Source organism: Musca autumnalis, unplaced genomic scaffold (assembly GCF_047663935.1).
Source record: "Musca autumnalis isolate F117 unplaced genomic scaffold, ASM4766393v1 scaffold_3, whole genome shotgun sequence".
Lineage (NCBI taxonomy): Eukaryota > Metazoa > Arthropoda > Insecta > Diptera > Muscidae > Musca > Musca autumnalis.
In genome coordinates this window covers 221,216,238-221,232,221 of record NW_027411866.1, presented here as the reverse complement: position 1 = coordinate 221,232,221, position 15,984 = coordinate 221,216,238, and positions in this window count along the sequence as shown.

The window sequence follows — 15,984 nt, the reverse complement described above, 5'->3', positions numbered from 1 at the left end:
ATTCTCACTGTATTAAGTTTATTATACCCTACATGATTTTGTCAAAAATTTTGTGAGACAATAAATTTGTAGCTACTCTGTTGGTCAAAAGAATGACGTAGGGGATGGAAGATACCAAGGACCGGTCCTGACCGGTTTTAACATGACAAAGCCCAGGATTTATCTTGGTCACCCATAAGAAAATTAAAAACTTGGATTTGGGTGTCGGGTTAGTAACCCCCCCTAGAAAAAACAGTCTACTATGAAAAAACGAAAGAAAAGAAAAACAAACCACTGTAAAGTTGACGAACTCCGCAAACGTTTTAAGGACCATGATCTGCGAATCTGCACCTGGAATGTTCGCACTATTTATATAGAAGGTGCAGTCTTCGCATTGGCAGACGTACTTGAAAAGTACAAGGCCGACATTACTGCCATACAGGAAATACGATGGATTGGGAAAGGCGTCACAACAACACCTAAAGGTGACGCACTGTATTTTAGCTGCCATGACGTAAAGCATGAGTTTGGTTGCGGATTCGTAGTTAGTCGGAGACTAAAACATCTGGTATCCAGCTTCACCCCAGTGAATCAAAGACTGGCTGCAATTCAAATAAAAGCTAAATTCTTCAACATCAGCTTTATTTGCGCTCATGCTCCCACTGAAGAAAAGTACGAACAGACCAAAGATATATTTTACGAGAGCTTAGAAGAAACATATGACCGTTGCCCTGCCCATGACATTAAAATCATTCTAGGCGATTTTAATGCCAAAATTGGAAAGGAGAATATCTTTGGCCCAACAGTCGGGAATTTCAGTCTCCACAGTGAAACATCTGACAATGGTATGCGGCTGATAGACTTTGCAGCTGTAAAAATATGGTAGTTAGCAGTACCAGATTTAAACATCTCGATATTCATAAGGGCACCTGGCTGTCTCCAGATCAAAGAACAAGTAATCAAATTGATCATGTTGTGATAGATGGAAGACATTCATCGAGCGTGTTGAATGTACGATCGTTCCGAGGCGCAAACATTGATTCGGACCAATAAAGCACGAACAGACAAAACGCGGAAGTAGGACATCGATAGACTGCAAACACAACAGATAGCCACAGCATAGTCCACTCAACTAGCCCAATTGCTTAATGAGAGCACTCCTTGTCCCGATAACATAACAACACAATGGCAAAATATTGCCCACTCCATGCAAACAGCCGCAAACTCCATACTTGGATACCAGAGACCTCCACAAAGGAATTCGTGGTATAACCAGGAGTATCGTGCTGCTACCGAAGAAAAAAATGCGGCATATAGAGCTACTTTACAATCAGTAGCAACGCGTAGCGCTCGAGAGAGGTATCGGGAGAAAAGGAGAGAGGAGAAACGTCTTTTCCGCAAGAAAAAGAGAGAAATGGAAAAGCGGGAGTGTGAAAAAATCGAGATGTACAGGAGCCAGAATGAAGTCCGAAAATTCTACCAAAGAGTGAAACATCAAACAGATGGCTTTGGTACAGGCACATCCTGCTGTAGAGACCAGCAAGGTAATCTGGTAACAGATACAGATAGCGTGCTCAGGATATGAAAAGAGCATTTTTCCAAACTGTTGGTATCCAATAGTAGCGAAGTCGACGAAGATACCACAGATCCAATACCAGAAGAATGTATTAAATGTATACCACCCGGCCAAGATGAGGTAAAGACAGAAATATAACTGCTGAACAATAATAAGGCAGCAGGAGCTGATGGCCTACCAGTCGAGCTGTTTAAAACCAGAGGCGATGCGCTGATAAGGCGGATGCATCAGATAGTTAGCACCATCTGGCAGGAAGAACGCGTACCCGACGATTGGAACCTGAGCATCCTATGTCCCGTCCACCAGAAAGGAGACAAGACTGTATGCTCCAACTATAGGGGCATAAGTCATCTCCCTATTGCCTATAAGATAGTGTCAGGGATATTGTGCGAACGACTAAAGCCAATGGCCAACGAAATAATTGGACCATACCAATGTGGCTTTAGACCTGACAAGTCCACCATTGACCAGATATTAACCCTGCGGCAAATCCTGGAGAAGACCCAAGAGATGCAGATCGACACATATCACCTTTTTGTCGAATATAAAGCAGCATTCGACAGTCCCCTCCGATCAAAGATGTTATTTGCATATTTATAAAATAACTTTTTATTTTGTTAAAAAGTGAATATAAAGTTTCGTCTGTGCCGCTTCATTTTTTCAGAAAGTATTTGCAAACTTTAACAAAAACTTTTTGTTTTCTAAAATAGAGAACATATTTTAGTTAAAAATCGCGCAATATTTTTCAAAAATATTTTGCGTGCTTTTATAAACACTTTCTATTTTTCTTAATAGTGGAAATGTTTCTGTAAAAAATCATGAGATTTTTTCAAAAAAAAAAAAAAAAACAAAATGTCGTCTGCGACACTCCTTATTTAGAGACGGTAATGAAACACATTTTTATACCCTCAGCATTTATGCTAACTTTCATACGGGCAAAATGTGCCCCATGGAAATAATGGTTTTAGACCCGAGGTATGTTTGGACGAAATGTGTTTCAGACAATTTCGAGTTGATTTAGCCATGTCCGTCCGTCTGTCTGGCTGGTGCGCACGATAACTCTCGAACGGATCAACCGATTCGGTCCAAAATTTGGCTTTCATAATATTTTGTCCAAACTTAGTTTAAGTTCGAATATGGGTTATATCGGTCCACTCCTTCCGGTACCTCCCCCACAAAAGTTCGGAAATGTTTGGAAAATGTGTGCGCACGATAATTCTTAAAGGAAGTACCCGATATGGTTCATACTTTGCAATTCGTGAAATTTCTACCAGACTTAGATGAGGTTCCAATATGGACTCAATCGGTCCACTGCTTCGGGTACCTCCTACACAAAATTTCGGAAAAGTTCATTTTAGTACCTGTTTTCGAATCGACTTGATTTTTGTAGTAGCAACAACCCCATACGACGCTATAAGTTTCATGAGGGGCAAGTCCATACTTCCTAAGAAAATAGCCTGAAAGTTGCAAAAAAACCCTATGACACCGCGTGTAGTGGTCGGAGCGTAAGGTAACTCCCGAACGTCCAAAATTTGGCCTTCGTAATATTTTGTCGAAACTTAATTTAATTTCGAAGATATGCCATATTGGTTCACTCCTTCATGTACCGACCCCACAAAAGTTAAAAAATGATCGGAAAAATTGTGCGCACGATAACTCTTGATGGGAGTGCTTTACACGTCCTAATATATCTACCATATATATATTAGGTTCGAATATGGACTATATTTATCCACTCCTTCGGATACCTCCCACACAAAATTTCGGATAAGTTCACTTTAAAACCTACTCTCGATTCACTTTGACTTTTGTTGAAGCAACTTGCATTCACTGCCTCAATAACAACGGTAAAAGTATACATCTTGAGAAAGCAGCCTGAAAGGTATAAAAACCCCTATGGTACCATATGTAGTGTATGACCTTCGTCCTATTTTGTCCAAACTTATTTTCAGTTCGAAGATGGGCAATACCGGTCCACAACTACGGGTACTTCCCCCAATATTAAACAAATGTCACTTAAATGATATGCACCATATCTCTTGAACGGGCCAACCACATTTAGTTTAACTTCCAAAATGGACCATATCGGTGGACCTCCCCGTAGGATACCTCCCCCACAAAAGTACAACATTTGTATCTTAGTGCAGTTTAGGTTCTGTCCGAAGATCCTTTGGAAATGTATAGTGATGCTGTTCGTTGTGGTCCTGTTAAAGCGATATTATGTTTTCAGTCCATGCTTCCTGGAATACAAAAGATATACGACGACACACTGAAATGATTAGTGGGCGCGATATCTATCGAAAAGATATGACTTCCAAAATAAGTTCTGTTTCCATAATGGACTATGTCGGCCCATTTCTTTAAATACCTCCTCCGCAACACTTTTGAACATTAATCCTAATCCACATTTTGGTCGGCAAGCTCAAATGTCCAAAAAGGGGCACATCTAAAAGGGACAGATCCTAAATACATTCGATCTGTCCGTATCAGAAAGTTTAAATTTACATAGGCTGAGGGTATATATCTGTCGGCAAAGCTGACTGTTACTTTTTTACTTGTTCTTTGTTTTGTCATAGTATGTTGCTTTTTGGAGGGATATGTTGCTAGCCCAACGCCCAACCTACGTTTTTAACGTTCTTATGATATATTAGCTCGCTTTTAACATATTAGCTCACTACCTTTAACGTGTAAAAAGGCAGATCTGCAGGTGACACCACGGGGAGGTCAGTGTCCACTTGAGATAAAAGCGGTACCAAGATAAGTCCTGTGCTTTGAAATGTTAAAACCGGTTTGGGCCGTTGCTTGGCATCATCACACCCCGCGTCACCCATTTTTACTTAGTTATCCGATATCAACTGGAATCCCGTCTTCATGTAGGGTATCAATGCGTGTGCCTACCAACTTTAAGATGTCGTCTGTTTTGTTCATTGCCACTCAATCGTTTTATCGCTGGCGTGGCACATTTATTTGTACACATGACATGTGGTCGGAACAAGTGCATTGCTGCCATTACGCTTGAGCTTAGCAATGCCATGTTTTCATTTCGACTTTCAATGTAATGTCAATTCAAGAATTGCACTTAGCCAACATTTTTGTGGTGCTTAACCTGATGGCAGCTTATAATTTACGATTATCTTTAATTGGTATTTATACAAGTGGCATTGGAAATAAACGTATAAAATAGACTAGACTGATCTGATCTGGTCTGCCCAGCGAAAAAATATGATATTGTAAATGTAATAATTGTACGTTTCATCTACAAATGTTGGACATATTATGTGGAAATCATTTCTTCTTTATCGCCCGAAAGAAATTTATGACAAATATGACCATGGTGATTTGCATATCAAAAGTTTTGTATTTTTCTGTTGAGATTTTCTGTTTTCAGAAATTCATAATGACCCAATTTCAAAAGACAAAAGCAGCAAACCTACTATTTTGCAACACAACACCCTGGGTGGCGACAATGAAAAACTGTTATTGAATTAAATTACCAACATGCAGCGCGAAACCAGAATTAAAATATGGAAATTATTATTTGTAAGCGTTTTTGTGACAAAAGTTCTTTGGTAAGTTACATGAAGAAAGCTTTAAGGTGTAAAGGCCAGTTATTAAATATTATTTTATGTTTACTAAATACCCAGTTTGAAGATGCAATTAAGGTTTTTGCTGATTTTTTACAGGAAGAGTTTTATTGAACAAAAACTTCATAGTAGACATACGGGAAATATGCTGCTTCCAAGCGAGGGCTGAGTGGACTTGCAGTGGGTCTAAAACTGAAAAGCACCTTTAGTTGTTCCGAAAGTCAAGGTAGACATTTAACAAAATTCGCTATCCGTTTAGTAACTGTTTTTCATAATAATTTAATAGCTCATTTTAAATTTAATTAAATTGTTGTTTTAGATTAAATCCATATGATGAAATATCTTCACCCGAAGTCGTAAAAGTAGTCACTTTCAAGTGCCAGTGAAGTGGATTAAGTAAGGATTAAGATTGCCCGTACTCTTCTTCTTTTCCGTTTACTTTTGTCAGGCGGTAACTTTTGTTGCGTTTCAATGCAAGATTTTGATCTTTATAAGCAGTTAACTGTAATGAGTGTTTAAATGAAGCAATGAGGCTGGACGAACGCATTGCGTTTTTAAACAAACCCGTTTTTTTAAGAAGAAGCCAACCGACCTGTACACGGTGGACACATAGAATTGCAAACATTGCAAAACGAACAAAATATTCATATTGTGATAAAATTTTGCATTTTATTAATATTTTACGAAGAAAAATATTAATCTATCTTGATGGTAGACCAATATCACAATGAAGTGCATTTTTATAAGGTATCATTGTTTAATTTTTAAATTATTTTCCAAAAGACTTGATTGCTGCCTGCCTTGTTGATTAAAACAAGGGAGACTGTAGTAACACTTAGCTGTTTGTATTTTGTTTTTGTTCTTACCAAGACCAAGTTGTGCAGATATTATTTAAATAAAGAAACTTTAGAGATGCCGCCAATGAATTTGTCTTTGACCGTTTTTATACTAAGAGTATGGCAAAGAAACTTGTTGTCTCTTATTTTTAGAGATATAATTTATGAGGTTTTTTGTTCATGCAGAACGTTTAAAATAGCAAGTAATGGACACGATCTACCCCAATGAGAAGACGGCTTATGACAGAATCTCAAAGTACATATTTTTTTAATAAGTTTAATATATGCAAATACTACAAACATGTGTCCACAAACTTCCCATAACTGTGTCAAGTTATAAATTTGTCAACATATTGTGGCCAATGGTGAAATTACATGTAAAATTCAATTTGTTTTGACATTAAGTATGATTAAAAAAGTGGGAGAAAAAATGTCACTTAAATTGATGGGTAAATGCTAAAGGGCAACTTGATATCTGAGGTTATTTCACTTGTGTTCATAAATAAGACTATATTTATACCCTCAGCATTAAGGTTAATAAGGGAAAAATACACTATGAGACCATCAACAATGCGTACAATCGAGGTAATGGTTTTACACACACCTTAATTGACGTACTCAACGCTAAAATGGCCTAACCCAAAAAAATCAAACCAAAATATATGAAGATCGGTCCATTCGTTTTCAAGCTGTCCTTAGTACCGATTTCAAAAATGTCATTTCGAGAAAATACGCGTTTTAAGTTGCGCCTCTATACACAAAACACAACCGGTTCTTCCCTTTTTTTGATTTTTTTAATTAAAGTATGCTTTATTAATTAATAGGATGATGAAAAAAGGACTGATACAAAATAATAAAAAGTTCAAAAGTTAAATGTCATTGAATTCCTTTGCAACAACTGAACCTAATTCGATCGTTTTAATTTTCCAGAAAGATGAACGTTCAAAAGTTACGAATATTGACCAGAAAAAACACGGTGCCCTCATCTGACAGACACAAGGCACAGCGTGTTTAGTTTCCATGAGATTGCAGCTTACTCTTCCATAGATCCAGGAGAGCCTTAAATTTCTATGGGGCGGGTCAATCTAGACTTCATAAGTTCAACTAATTTTCTTCTTCTTTTGTCCGAGGTTATTAACATGATTGATGCATTAAAAGGCTGGATAATTGATTTCCATTGTTTCCCAAAACCCCAGTTCCAAAACCATATACATATGTACATTGTACATATGCAACTCATATTTAATCGACCTAGGGGGTTGACACAGTACACTAGGTAGAAATTTATAAGCAATGTTGAGTCAGATTTATGCATCTGTAAGTGAAGCATTTCTCCTGCCAGAAAGTTTAAATCTGCTAATCACGGTGCGCCTGAACTAACTAAAAATGAAAGGTGCCTACACCTGGGAAGTTTTCACAGATTCACTACGTTCATAGAGCGCTTTTTAAATAAATCACGGTCAAAGTTCACATTTTTATGTTTTTTTTTTAGGTTCCTTGGATTTTGCTTGAAAACAGCAAGTTTTGTCCAGTTGGAACTACACTCGATTGCGTTAATTATTGGTTCCAAAGAACTTCAACGCAATGCGAAACAACGCAACGCAAAATGTTATGAATAACTTCTTCACGAAATTCACAGCCACAAATATTAGTTTTTAATAACGCAGATCGAATTAGTAGCGCAAATCGAAACAAAGTCTATTATTTTTTTGTTAACGCAAATCGAAACAACACAAATCGAGGTATTAGTGTACATTTATGACTTTTTTTCCTAGATTTTACCATTTTTGAGATATAGAATTTTATCTTTAAATGAAAACTACTTACAACTGGGACATTTTTGCGGATTCTGAAACAAATATGTTTATAGATGAGAAAAATCAAAAAAAAAAAAAAAAAAAAAAAATCGCGGTCAAACGTAACATTATTAATTTTTTTGGGTTTTTCTCATTTTGCTTGAAAACGGCAAGTCCTATCGAAATGGGGTTAAAGAATATGTTGTAGAGAATTTTCACTGCTACAACATATTCGATATGGCTTGCGGTCATTAGTAGCAAAAAAAGAAAACAAGTAAAAAAGTATCAGTCTGCCTTGCCAACAGATATATACCCTCAGCCTGTGTATATTGAAACATTTTTTTCCCCAAAAAAACATATGTATTTAGGGCTTTTTAAAATTTTTGGGCATTTGAGCCGACAAAGATGTTCATTAGGATTAGAGATCTAAAGTTTTGCGGAGCAGGTACTAAAAGGAATGGATCTACATTGACCATTATGGAAGTGGATTTCCAGCCACTACATATGGTGCCGTAGGGAGTTTTTACACCCTTCGGTATGTTTGCTCAAGAAGTATGAACTTGCCCCTGAATAAAGTTTACCATCGTAACTGAGGCAGCGAATGCAAGTTGCTTCAACAAAAATCAAAGTGATTCGATAGCAGGTCTTAAAGTGAACTTATCCGAAATTTTGTGTGGGAGGTACCGAATGGAGTGGACAAATATAGTCCACATTTTAACCTGATCTATATCTAGCAGATATATTAGGATGTGTACAGTAGGGACCAATTCGGCCACTCCCTTCAAAAGTTACCGTATGAACAAATTTTCCGAACTTTTTTGAACTTTTGTGGGGGAGGTAGTGGACCGATATGGCTTGTCTTCAAACTTAAACTATGTTAGATACAACTTGCGAAAACTCAAAAAAGAAGTGCTAAATAAGAGAAGCAATATTGATGTCCGTTTAGCTGAATTTTCTATTTTTATAAATAATAAGCGTTGTTATTGGTCTCAAGGCCAGGTAGTTGCTTCGTCTGAAAATGATGCCAAGTTTCTTATTGAAATTATTGGTGGCAGCTCATTTAATGTAATCTGTAAAGATAATCTCCATAAAACTAATAATGCAAATACAATAGCAATGCGAATCGTACCATTTACTAGCACACAATATTTCAAACTTACAAAATGCCCTTAATTTCGGTAACTTTTTAACTTATATAAATTTGAAATTTTTTTTGTTTGAAACCCACGTTGAAGCAAATAAAGTCTCATATTTTTCATCGTTTTTTAAAAACTATGATATTTATTGGATAGAAGCAACCAGAATAAATAGGGCAGGTCGGGCAAGCGGTGGATGTCTTTACGGTTTCAAGAAAGAAGTTAAAGAAAAACTTAAACTCGAATTTATTGTTGTAAATGGACACTGTGTTTTATCAGCTAACATTAATGGACGAACTTTTCATTTGATTCCCTCGTACTTGAATTGTATTAAGTGGAAAAAAGATGCGGAATGGTTGGAAACCTTCTTAAAAGATTCAATACTTGAAAATTTCTGTATTATGGGAGATCTGAATGCTAGAATTGGGGAAGAGCAGATTTTAGAGGATGATGTTATTTGTGATTTCTCGAATATTAACGAAATACGCCATTCTAAAGATAAATGTGCCAATACAAATGGTAAAAAATTATTACATATTATTGAAGACATTGGAGGTATTGTTTTGAATGGTAGAACGTTAGGCGATATGGATGGGAATTTTACTTTTTCTGGAGTAATGGGGAATTCAGTAATTGATTACTATATATGCTCATACAATTTTCTGAAGTTCGTTTCGAAATTAAAAGTAGATACTAAAATATTCTCAGATCACATGCCTTTAAACCTCGAACTAAAAATCCAAAACAATAATCGTGCTAGTGTTGAAAGCAAAAAAACAACTTGTACATACGCTCTTCTGGAAGAGTAATTATAAAGTACAATATGAACATAACTTAAACTCACTGTCCAGAAAACCACTCTTTTCGCAAAACTCTTCAGTTAATGGCATGATTGAGGAAATTGTTAAAATAATAATAGAATCTAGCGTGAGAAAGAAAAATAAAACTATATTTGAGCCACATAAAAAATGGTTTGATTGAAAATGTTTCCGTTTCAGGTCCAATATGAAGAGAAACTTGCAAAAATATAGAAAAGCCAATTCATTAACTGACATTCAACGTTAGTTGTTGTCAAGAGTCAAATTCAGATCTTTGTGTACTGAGAAGAAACGATCTTTTTACAACAGTAATATTAAAAAGTTAGACTCAATCAAATGTAGTAAGGATTGGTGGACATTGTCTAAGTCCTTAAGAGATTCAAAACAGTCACCCAGTGGAAATCTCAGCGTTGATCAATTCAAATACCACTTTGAGAATATTATTCACAATGATATCAATGTACAACCCATAATCTGATGTCTACCATATACAATAGATCCCGTTTTAGATTCTCCTTTTGAATTTTTCGAGCTTACAAATGTTTTAAAAGGTTTAAAGCCCAAAAAATCACCAGGCCAAGACGAAATATCTTACGAATTTTATAAATTTGCTCCGCTAAACTTTCGTAAGGAAATTCTACAGGTTTTCAATAAGATATTTCTTTATGAGGAAATTCCTACGGCGTTCAAACAATCAATACTGATCCCTCTATTCAAAAAAGGAGACCCAAATATTGTCACAAACTACAGAGGATTGTCACTTATAGACACTATAGCTAAAATCTTAAGTAATATTTTATTAAACCGTATCACGTTCTGGCTTGATACAAATCAAATTCTTAATGAGTATCAAGCAGGATTCAGAAAAAACTACTCTACCGTCGACAACATCTTTAACCTAACAAATATAGTCTTCCTGCAAAGAAACATTAATAAAAACACCTATGAATTTTTCGTAGACTTTTCTACTGCCTTTGATGTAATTCCTAGGAACAGTCTTTTTTACAAGCTGTCCGGTGTGGGTATATCATCCAAACTTATCAGGATCTTACAAGGTTTATACGACGACACAACCACAAAAGTCTGGGATGGCAGTACATACTCAAAGCCCTTCTGTGTAACGTCTGGTGTGAAACAGGGTTGCATACTCAGTCCAACACTGTTTTCACTATATCTAAACGATTTGCCTGATGCATTACCTGGTGGGATTGAAGTCGCAGAAAATAATATTAAGGTTTTGCTCTATGCAGACGACATTGTCATTTTATCTGACTCACCCGACGGTTTGCAAGAGATGATAGATGCCCTAGAAAAGTATTGTCTTAAGTGGAGGTTAAAGGTTAATTTGTTAAAATCAAAGATTCTAGTTTTTCGTAAAGAAAATAAAATATCTTCAAATTTAAAATGGCACTATGCAGATCAAGATATAGAAATAGTTAACAGATATAACTACCTTGGTATTGAATTAACACATAACTTATCCTTTAATGCACACTTACAAGCAAAGCTTGCGTCATCCAAAATGGCCATCAATTCAACATGGTCTAAATATATAAGGCATCCTAAAATAAGCAAAACCAATAAATTGCAAATTTTTAATGCTTGTTCGAGATCAATTATGTTTTATGGTGCACAAATCTGGGGCTTTGAAAGGAATGGAAACGTTGAAAAGTTATTAAGATTTTTTGTTAAAAGATTGTTATACCTTCCTAGCAATACCCCAAACTACATGATATATCTACAATCTGGCCTTTCTACGTTATATACGCACACTCTAAAAATGCATTTTTGCTATATAAACAGGGTGTTGCGATTGAACCCCCAACGTTTCCCACGAATACTTGCAGAAAAAGTTATTGAACTTAATATATATTGGGCAAAAGAGTGGTCAAATATATGTGTAAAATTGTAGTACTCTCCTCCCAATAATAACGTACCCAAAAGTATTTATTGGAAGGATATTGTTAAAGTATTATGTGCCAAAGAATATAATGATTTTTCTAATAGTGCAAGGAACTCACAATCCCACGATCTCTATTCTCACTTAGAATATAATGAAATAGCAACCCTAACCAAGAACTTATCTGCACATATGACAAGTTGGATTATAAAGGCCAGAGATGGATTGCTGGACTTAAACTCAAGATTATTTACAAGAAATAATAATACAAACAGTCTTTGTCCAATTTGTAATATGAATGTAACCGAAAACACATTTCACTTGGTGTATGCCCTATATATTCTGCTTATAGAAGACAATATTTTGGTTCAAATACTCTCGAAGAATATGAGGTATTGAATGTTTTAAATGGTGCGAATTTTAATTCGTTATATAAGTACATTACAACCTGTGTTAAATATAGAAACCTAATAATTAATGAATTTAGTTAATTAATGAATATATATAACTTATCATATTGTACTAAAGACAATAGATTGAAGTATAAAATGGCTTACAGCACAATCGACTCCAAATTGTCTGAAACACATTTCGTCCAAACATACTTGGGGTCTAAAACCATTATTTCGATGAGACACATTTTGCCCGTATAAAAGTGTATATACCCTCGTTAGCATAAATGCTGAGGGTATAAAAACTTTAAAAATTTGAACTTTTAACTTTCTCCATTTATTTAAAAATCGCTCCGCATATTTTCTTGTTTTTTAGTCTTTCTCATCTACGAACCATGTGATTTCAGAATCGGCAAAAACTTCCCATTTGTAAGCACCTTCTATTTAAAAATGAAAAAAACTACGATAACACCATAAAGGTCAATCTTGTAGAAAATTTTTACTGCTACAGCATTTTTTATACCCTCAGCATTTATGCTAACGAGGGTATATACACTTTTATAAAGGCAAAATGTGCCTTATCGAAGTAATGGTTTTGACCCCAAGTATGTTTGGACGAAATTTGTTTCAGACAACTTGGAGTTGATTTAGCCATGTCCGTCCGTCTGTCTGGCTTGAGCGCACGATAACTCTCGAAAGGATCAACCGATTCGACTTTCGTAATATTTTGTACAAACTTAGTTAAAGTTCGAAGATGGATTATATTGGTCCACTCCTTCCGGTACCTCCCCCACAAAAGTTCGGAAAATTTGTGTGCACGATAACTCTTGAAGGAATTAACCGATTTGGTCCAAACTTTGCACATCGTGAAATCAGACTTAGATGATATTTCAATATGGACTCAATCTGTCCACTCCTTCGGATACTTCCCACACAAAATTTCGAAGTCCATACTTCCTGAGACAATAGCCTGCAAGGTACAAAAACCCCTATCACACCGTGTGTAGTGGGTGAAGCGCAAGATAACTCTCGAACGGATCTGCCAATTCGGTCCAAACTGTGGGCTTCGTAATATTTTGTGCAAAGTTAGTTTTAGTTTAAAGATAAGCCATATTGGTCCACTCCTTCAGGTACCTCCCCCACAAAAGTTCAAAAATGTTCGGAAAATTGTGCGCACGATAATTATTGATGGTAGTGACCGGTTTGGTTCATACTTTACACATCCTAATATATCTACACGATATAGGTCAGGTTCGAATATGGACTATATTTGTCCACTCCTACGGGTACCTCCCACACAAAATGTTGGATAAATTCACTTTAAGACCTCCTCTCGAATCACTTTGATTTTTGTTGAAGCAACTTGCATTCGCTGCCTCAATTACGGCAGTAAATTTTTTCAGGGGCAAGTCCATACTTCTTGCGAAAGCAGCCCGAAAGTTGTAAAAAAGCCCTATGGCACCATATTTACTTGCTGGAGAGCTCGAACCGTCCACACTTTGAATATTATAATATTTCTTCGAATATTAAATGAAATTCGAAGGTGGTGCTTATAGGTCCACTCCTTCCGGTACCTCCACTACAAAAGTTCGAAAATATTAGCTAAAATGGTACGCGCGATTTCTCATAGACGTAGCAACCGATTTCGTCCAAACTTTGGATCTCTAAATATTGTCGATACTTAGTTTATGTTCAAATTTGGGCCCTATCTGTTCATTCCTTGTGGTACCACCCACACAAATGTTCAACATTTTTGTGTGGTTAAGGGTCTGTTCGAGGATCCTTTGGACGTTTTTACCGGAGGTTTTCCTAGTGGCCCTGTTTACAGCGATATTATGTTTTTCGTATGCTAGTGTAATACAAAAAAAGCTCTATCTATCTATCGATATCCCCGCAAATTTTTGAGCTTTAATCCTATCCATACTTTTGTCGATTTATACGCCCAAAAATTTGAAAACACCCCTAAATACATAGGTTTTTTTTTTACAAAAAAGGATTTCAATCCACACAGGCTGAGGGTATGTCTCTTTCGGCAAAGCCGACTGATACTGTTTTACTTATTTAGTCCCATTTTGATAGGACTTGCGGGTTCTAAGGAAAATCGTAAAAACCTAAAAGAACTAAAAAATTGCGAACTTTGATCGCGATTTATTTAAAAATCACTCCGGCTATTTTTTAATTTTTCTCATCCGCAAAAACTTCCGATGTGTGAGCTACATCCATTCAAAGTTAGTTGAGGCGCACCGTGACCTTGATACCATAACATATTAATTTAGAAATCTTAATTTTTTAATTTTTAAGGCTTTATTGATCATTACAAACACAATGTATCGAATCTTCTGTAGATTCTTAACTATGAACTAGTGTTATTTCTTGCGCATTTAATGTATACTTTTTGAATCTACACGTGTGTACTGTTGTATCCAATAAAACTTATTTTACAGTTAAATCAAATCTGAATGGCATTTCATTTAAAGATTTCGCGATCAATAAAAATGATGACTCGTTTCATATTAAGAATTAATGAAATGTAAACAAAATATTGAAAAAAGGCGTCAATGATGATATGACTGAAGTAAAATACTTTTGTATCTCCTGTAAGTTGAGGGAGCCTGAACCTGTCATCTTTCATTCGTTATGTGGCTCAACGAACACAATAATCTTCCAAATTGTATCGACACATAACAGATAAGTTTATTTCCTTGGATTCCTTGTAATAAATTCAAACTCTCATAACGGATTGTTGATGGTAAACTTGAACTTCGCAAATCACAGAGGGGAGTCATTTCAAGGGTATTTAAATCAGAATAAAGTTAACGTCAACTCTTGTGGATTGAAAATTAAAAAAAGTTAAGCTTCAATATCCCCGTAGTCTGGATGTAAATATAAACAGTAGGATTTTCCAATATAAGTGTCATTAAATGTCATATTATTGAGGTATTAAGACTAACTCTGGCTTTATGCACTGAAAAGAACTCACAAGTAAGGTGGCTGATGATGAAGAAGAACGAGGAATGATGTATGTAGTTGCGTGTATTGGCTTACAAATTTATAAGTTTTTTTTTCTTTTATTTATCATTCATATCACCACTATCACAGATGTCACAAATGAACACCAACACTTCCTCATTCAAACACCAGTCATGTTTCGCAAAGCTTAAGTGTGGCACAAGCCTCCTACTTCTGGGAGAACGCACAAACACTGCCGGTCTTGTCTTTAAGTAACTTGCGTGTTGATTACATTCTGCTTTATGTAAAATATGACTTCCTGCAGTGACCCAATTTTCATCTTGTTCCTCACAGGTTATCTTGAAACGTTTCAAATTCCCGTTTTGTGGACAAGTGCCTTCACGGTATACGTGTGTCCACCGTTTTCCCCTCTCTTTTTGCTGTTGCATATATTAATCGTTTATTGATATTTTAAGCTGATTTGTCGTTAATATTAATTGACTTTAAATCATTTGGTGATGGTCGTCCGGCAAATGAAACTTCTGTGAAGAACATCAATGTAAATATTTTGGCTTAAACTGAAAGTACCAGCGCAACACATTTACTTCCACAGTAATGAGAAGGCAATTTAAAGATGGTGGTGAGTGACATCAACGGCATCGGCATGACGAGGAATATATGTATGCCGTTTATCATAAGACGATGCATTATGTTCAAACAAAAGACTTAAGACACATACTCGCAAGTGTGGTCATCTGACCAAAAGAAAAAAGCCATTAAAGTGATGATTATTTTTGCCAAAAGAGTTGTTTGTAAAACAACACTCAACATCAAATATAATTTATTTGAAATCTTAAGCAAGAAGTGGCACCATATCAACCAAATCCAATTTGTGTGCCCCAATGTACACTGCTGTGAATAATATTGCCAGTAACTGCTTCATTTTCACAAACAACGCAAATATAATCAACTCCAATATAAATATTTGTTTGTTAGAATGAAAACGGCCTTAGGCAAA